The sequence below is a fragment of the Prunus avium genome, unplaced genomic scaffold (assembly GCF_965620075.1).
Source record: "Prunus avium unplaced genomic scaffold, drPruAviu1.hap1.1 HAP1_SCAFFOLD_17, whole genome shotgun sequence".
Lineage (NCBI taxonomy): Eukaryota > Viridiplantae > Streptophyta > Magnoliopsida > Rosales > Rosaceae > Prunus > Prunus avium.
In genome coordinates this window covers 192501-200000 of record NW_028276877.1, presented here as the reverse complement: position 1 = coordinate 200000, position 7500 = coordinate 192501, and positions in this window count along the sequence as shown.

Genomic DNA, 7500 nt, shown 5'->3' with positions numbered 1-7500 from the left:
TGACCTCACTCTTTCCAACGATGCGCAATACGAACGGCCCCGCGTGTTCGTACTGTCCTCGGGAAGTCCTTTCCCTCGGAGACATAGATTATCCTTCAACAATCTCATGCCCGCCCTTATGACTACCTCCAATGTCATAAGGATGCTCGCTTAGTGCCACAAGGGTGTAAGCACCAGGGGTGGTGGAGAGCATGACACCATGTCACCCCCTATATAGCATTTTATGCATTTAGCCTTCTGCCAGGAGGGAACATCACCTATGCACGAGGAGTCATAATTGGGCATAACTTCTTCGTACGAACTCCGAATGGCGAACCGTCAGTTGCATAGCGTGTATCTCGTCATTACGAACATCTTTCGTGTTCTGAGTTTCTTCAGGTTCCTCCCGTAACCTTCCGAAATACCCAAAATACCCCTCACACGCACAACCCGGCCAACACCAACCATTCTAGCTCTTAAGTCCTTGCCCCTTCCACACTTGGACTACCTCATAAGCGCATGGATGTCCCAACGGAGTCACGAAAGCACACGCTCAAGTGCGATCCGTGACATTCTCCCCCACTGATAGTGTCGACGCCCTCGTCGACGTGCCCACTGCACTGCCGCATAACAACACCATATAGGAATATCCTCTTCTCTTCGCTCCATGGACCACAATGCACCACTGTGTTCACCCTTTTGAACTTCTCTTTCAAAGTCCTACGTCTTTCCCTCTTTGGGCCGAGGCCTCCGTCTCTTGTCGCACTCGACCACTGAACAACCACATAGCCCGCTGGTCAAGTACCTCCACATTTTCCACATTCAAAGAGATGCACCCCACCTGGGTGTGACTCGGAAGCCAACCGTGTGTCCTCCACGGCACCTCCATTTGTTTGTGCTCCTGTACTGCCACTTCCTGGCATTCGAGGTTCTCCCCCTACTTGTCTCGTTGGCACACCCCCACCTCGAGGTGCCACCACAGCAAAGCCCCGCAACACTTAGGCCCTCTGCCATCGAGTGCGGACATACCCCATGTCCTCGGAACCCATGCCTTTAGTGAGACTTCCGGATCCACCTCTCTGGAACACTCTCTTCCAAATCTCAGTTAGCAACCATATGTCGAACCTTGTGCCCCACCCATCTGTTCTCAACAATTGTAGGAACAACCACTTAAGTGACTCCTTCATTAAAGCCTAGTCCGTCAGCGACTTACTCCCTCAATAGAGCCTAGTCCGTCAGCGACATACTCTTTTCGAAGACTGCACCATTTCGGTCTTGAGCTCCTACCAGTTTTCCTCCGAACAAGGTCCCGCACCTCCTTGTCCAACAATCGTCACCAACTCCCTTGCGCATATGCGCTGCCATACCTCAATGGCGTTCGTGGGTCTCCCCCACTTATCTCGTCAACGCACCCTCACGTCAACGTGCCTCCGAAGCTTAGCTCCATAACACTTAGGCATTCACAATTCACCATGGTAAGACATCCTCCCTACTACGAGTAGAACCACCTAACCAACGCCCACACTTGGACTTGGCAGAACCTACTTCCGCAGCATCCACAAGGGAACAAGTAAGACATCCTCCCCAAAGCTACTCCAACTCTTTGCATGCCCTTAAGTGCGGACATCCTACGTCCTTAGCCACCATCCTCACAAGAAAACTCTGGGATCCACCTTTGGAACACACCAGCATTCCGAATATTAGTTAGCAACCTTGTGTCGAACATTATGCGTAACCCACACGTCCTCCACAATTGCAAGAGCAACCACTTAAGTGACTCCTTCATTAAAGCCTAGCCCGTCAGCGACCTACTCCCTCAGTGGAGCCCAGTCCGTCAGCGACTTACTCCCTTCGAAGACTGCACCATTTCGGTCTTCAGCTCCCACAACTCTTCCCTGAACAAAGGTCTTGCACCATCCGTCCAACCCATGTCACCAACTCGGTTTACCACAACCTTCAATGGTATGCTATAGTTCGAGTATAAGCCAATCTTTGACACTCTCACCAAACTCGCGCTCCCATCCTCCCCACATCCTGAACTGAACAAGCAACATCACTTCGTCACAAGCCAGAACCCCTGCCTACCCGCCTTCCGGGCGCTTGGTGCACGGATTAGAAAACTAGGCAACCGAGCAGCAAAACCAACCATCATCCCCCATCTTAGAGTCATCCTGCTTGATGTCTTCTCACAACTTCGAGACAAACTTTTGGATACCTTCACCCTTCCATAGGATCCAGCACCAAGACGGGTTTCCAACAACCGTCACACAACCTGATTCCAACAATCATCCACAGTGACGTTGGGGTCTTCTTCCAACTTCGCAAGTCCACTACCCATCACAGGCAATGACATGCTACCTTGCTATCAAAGTTCCTCCATCACCAATCTCTTCTAGGTACGAGTCCCTCACACAGAAACCACCTTTAGAATCGATCGGCTCTGATACCACTTGTCACGGGATCAGAGCTTCACTGTTTGTACCCAAGGTGCGAATCGTTTGAGCAGAAGCCACCATCTAAATCGATCGGCTCTGATACCACTTGTCACGGGACGAGCGTGCGACGCGGCGCGGCGGAAGCAAATCACAGATTTCGCTCGCACAGACGCTCCCGTGCGGCCCAGGATCCCTTCGAATCCCAGTCAGCCTTCTCCCCACTGCATGACTCTCACAACTCCGCGAGAGGTTCACCATCATGTGTCGTCTCCCATAGGCGCCAAGCCCTATGGCTAGACAACGAGTCACACTTCCTTGTGACAACACAATCACCCCGCATCCGGCAACGAACCCTCGACGCCCATACATCAAGCGTTGCATAAGATACGTCAACTGCATCGACCACGTCGCATGCCAAACTCGTGGCTCGCTCATGTCCAAGTCGAGACATAGCGATCCAACACACCATCGGTTTACCCACACTTCTGTCGGTCATCCGTTAGCAACCACGATAGCCCACATCCTCAAGCTATCCACGCAAGCTGTCACGCTCGCATGTCGCCCAAGCCTTGGCGACATATGTATTCCGAATGTCCCACATAACCATCTATGCTTTGCATGGGGTCGCAACCCATGCGTACCGGCATCCGAATATCTTCCTTCCATCTTGGACAAGGCCGAACCCAAGCCAAGTCCATCGAGTCTCGTCAAATGCCTCGCTAGCCGACGGCATAGCGAATGCCATACGTTGACCTCACTCTTTCCAACGATGCGCAATACGAACGGCCCCGCGTGTTCGTACTGTCCTCGGGAAGTCCTTTCCCTCGGAGACATAGATTATCCTTCAACAATCTCATGCCCGCCCTTATGACTACCTCCAATGTCATAAGGATGCTCGCTTAGTGCCACAAGGGTGTAAGCACCAGGGGTGGTGGAGAGCATGACACCATGTCACCCCCTATATAGCATTTTATGCATTTAGCCTTCTGCCAGGAGGGAACATCACCTATGCACGAGGAGTCATAATTGGGCATAACTTCTTCGTACGAACTCCGAATGGCGAACCGTCAGTTGCATAGCGTGTATCTCGTCATTACGAACATCTTTCGTGTTCTGAGTTTCTTCAGGTTCCTCCCGTAACCTTCCGAAATACCCAAAATACCCCTCACACGCACAACCCGGCCAACACCAACCATTCTAGCTCTTAAGTCCTTGCCCCTTCCACACTTGGACTACCTCATAAGCGCATGGATGTCCCAACGGAGTCACGAAAGCACACGCTCAAGTGCGATCCGTGACACTACCCTTGCCTTCGCCTTGGCATGCCGTGGCCTTGCCTTTGCTCCCATTCAACGCATTCCGACAAAGTGACGCGAAGCGGAAGCCTACCATGGCGTAAAAATGTCGACAAAATTTTTCGACATTTGAATAATGGGGTTTGACAAGGTTTGAAAAATTCAATAAAAATGGTAGGCTTGAATGTCGACAAAGTGACGCGAAGCGGAAGCCTACCATGCGCAAAAATGTTGACAGAATTTTTCGGAACTTGTCCTGCCATGGGCTGCGCGCAGCATGCCGGCAGCCTGTGCGCAGCGTGCGCACAGCATGTCGGCAGCGTGCGCGCTGCATAGCCTGTCGACAGAGGCTAGCGAAACTTGTCCTGCCATGCGCGTGCGCAGCTGCGCGCAGCATGCGCACAACATGCCGGCAGCGTGCGCACAGCATGTCGGCAGCGTGCGCGCAGCTGAGCTTGTCGACAGAATTTTTCGAAACTTGTCCTGCCATGCGCGCGCGCAGCTTGCGCGCAGCGTGCTGATTCTGTCGACAGTGAGGCTAGCGAAACTTGTCCTGCCATGCGCGCGCGCAGCCTGTGCGCGCAACCTGCGCATCTGTCGACAGTGAGGCTAGCGAAACTTGTCCTGCCATGGCGTGCGCGCAGCCTGTGCGCGCAGCTTGCGAATCTGTCGACAGTGAGGCTTGCGAAACTTGTCCTGCCATGGCATGCGCGCAGCCTGCACGCAGCATGCGCGCAGCATGCCGGCAGCCTGGTTCCAGGTTTTTTCAAATGTCGACAGAATTTTTCAAACCTTGTCAAACCCCATTTTTATTGAAATTTCCTCGCACAATAAGCTCCCTATAATTAAGTCTATGATTTTTAGGACCTTCTCCAACTTACAAAATGATATTTAGGACCTTGCCTTGCCCTCACATGCCGTGCCCATTCAAGGCATTCCGAGAAAGTGAGGTTATTGGAGGCTTCGGATGGCGTGGCTTGCCTTGCCTTGCATTGGCATGCCATGCCCAAGTTGTGGCCTACACCAAGCCATTCAAGCCATGCGTTGCCTTACCTTGGAATTGCTCATCATCCAATGCATTCCGAGAAAGTGAGTGTAGGCGAGGCTAAGGATGGCTTGCCTTGCCTTGCCTTGCATTGGCATGCCATGCCCAAGTTGTGGCCTACACCAAGCCATTCAAGCCATGCGTTGCCTTACCTTGGAATTGCTCATCATCCAATGCATTCCGAGAAAGTGAGTGTAGGCGAGGCTAAGGATGGCTTGCCTCGCCTTGCCTTGGCATGCCGTGCCCATGATGTGGCCTTGACCAAGCCATTCAAGCCATGCGTTGCCTTCGCCTTGGCATGCCGTGGCCTTGCCTCGCCATGCGATGCATTCCGACAAAGTGACGCGAAGCGGAAGCCTATCATGGCGTAAAAATGTCGACAAAATTTTTCGACATTTGAATAATGGGGTTTGACAAGGTTTGAAAAATTCAATACAAATGGTAGGCTTGAATGTCGACAAAGTGACGCGAAGCGGAAGCCTACCACGGCGTAAAAATGTCGACAGATTTTTTCGGACCTTGTCCTGCCATGGGCTGCGCGCAGCATGCCGGCAGCCTGTGCGCAGCGTGCGCACAGCATGTCGGCAGCGTGCGCACAGCATGCCGGCAGCGTGCGCGCACCATGCCGGCAGCCTGTCGACAGAATTTTTCGAAACTTGTCCTGCCATGCGCGCGCGCAGCTTGCGCGCAGCGTGCTGATTCTGTCGACAGTGAGGCTAGGGAAAGTTGTCCTGCCATGGCGTGCGCGCAGCCTGTGCGCGCAGCTTGCGCATCTGTCGACAGTGAGGCTAGCGAAACTTGTCCTGCCATGGCATGCGCGGCGCCTGCGCGCAGCCTGCGCACAACATGCGCGCAGGCTGTGCGCAGCGTGCGCGGAGCTTGCGTGCAGCTTGCGCATCTGTCGACAGTGAGGCTAGCGAAACTTGTCCTGCCATGGCATGCGCGCAGCGTGCGCGCAGTCTGTGCGCAGCATGCGCGCAGCCTGTGCGCGCAGCTTGCGCATCTGTCGACAGTGAGGCTAGCGAAACTTGTCCTGCCATGGCATGCGCGCAGTCTGCGCGCAGTCTGCGCGCAGCATGCGCGCAGCCTGCGCGCAGCATGTGCGCAGCATGCGCGCAGCCTGCGCGCAGCATGTGCGCAGCATGCCGGCAGCATGGTTCCAGGTTTTTTCAAATGTCGACAGAATTTTTCAAATCTTGTCAAACCCCGTTTTTATTGAAATTTCCTCGCACAATAAGCTCCCCATAAGTAGTCTATGATTTTTAGGACCTTCTCCAACTTACAAAACTAAAAAATTCCTCCCGGATTTGTTTTAATGATTTTTTCAATTTTACGACTTCTAAAAATAATAAAAAATACTTCCCGACTTCAAAAATTTATGAAACTTTTTCCCATCATAGATTGCATGTTTCTTAGTATCCCTGCAAAAAATCACGTCCAAATACCTTGTATTGAATTATTTAGAGCCCATTATGACTCCTCGCGCATAGGTGATGTCTCTTCCTGTCAAAGGGCTAAATGCATAAAATGCTATATAGGGGGGTGTGTGTTGCCTGCATATGCATGGCAGCCCATGCCTTCCTAGCTGCAGCCCCCTTCCCCCACGCCACACCCATGTCATGTTGCCTCGATATGTTGCCTCGGTATTATGGGTTTGGTGTCGGGGTCGGGGGGCTGCCACCCATGGCGGTGGTGGCCGGAATCCGGCCGCCGCCACCACGCCGCCGCCATGGGTGAGGGAGGAAAAAAAAGGCGTGGAAAGTTGCGAAATGGGGTTGTCTAGGCTTTTTTTTGGCATGGGAGAGCATGGAGTGCTAGGAACTCCTTCTCAAATGCACGGGCATGTCGACCACAACCTCATTTCTCAACAACAACCACCCGTGTGGGGTGGCGGTGGGTGGATAGTCGCGGATTGGGGCTTGCCAAGCCAATGTTTTCAAAAAATTTCATCAAAATTAAAAACAAATGTTTTGTTGCCTTCGGATTTGTGGGCGAGCGGCGAGTCGGAGTGGAGCCGGTAAAGTTTAACCTCGGTGTGCACGGTTGTTTTTAGAAACTCAATCCAATGCCGGGGACGTTGAAAGTGACGCTCTTATGAGTTGCAAACCCGCAAGATTTAAAGAACCTTTTCAAAACAATTTCAAACCAACAAGATTTAAAAACAGAAATTTTCATCAAAATGAAAAACAAATGTTTTGTTGCCTTCGGACTAGTGGGCGAGCGGCGAGTCGGAGTGGAGCCGGTAAAGTTTAACCTCGGTGTGCACGGTTGTTTTTAGAAACTCAATCCAATGCCGGGGACGTTGAAAGTGACGCTCTTATGAGTTGCAAACCCACTAGATTTAAAGAACCTTTTCAAAACAATTTCAAACCAACAAAATTAAAAACAAATGTTTCGTTGCAAACAAATTGTGGGCGAGCGGCGAGTCGGAGTGGAGCCGGTAAAGTTTAACCTCGGTGTGCACGGTTGTTTTTAGAAACTCAATCCAATACCGGGGACGTTGAAAGTGACGCTCTTATGAGTTGCAAACCCACAAGATTTTAAAAACTTTTTGAAAATGTTTCTTCTAAATGACACATTTTGATCCTTGGCAAGTGCTCAATCCGTAACTATCCAATCACCGCCACACCACACCGGTCGGGAGTGTGTGAATGGTGTGCTTCCCGGGGTTGGCATAGATAATCTTTCGCATCGACAATCTTTTGCATGCGAGGGAATGTCTATGCCAACCCCGGGAAGCACACCA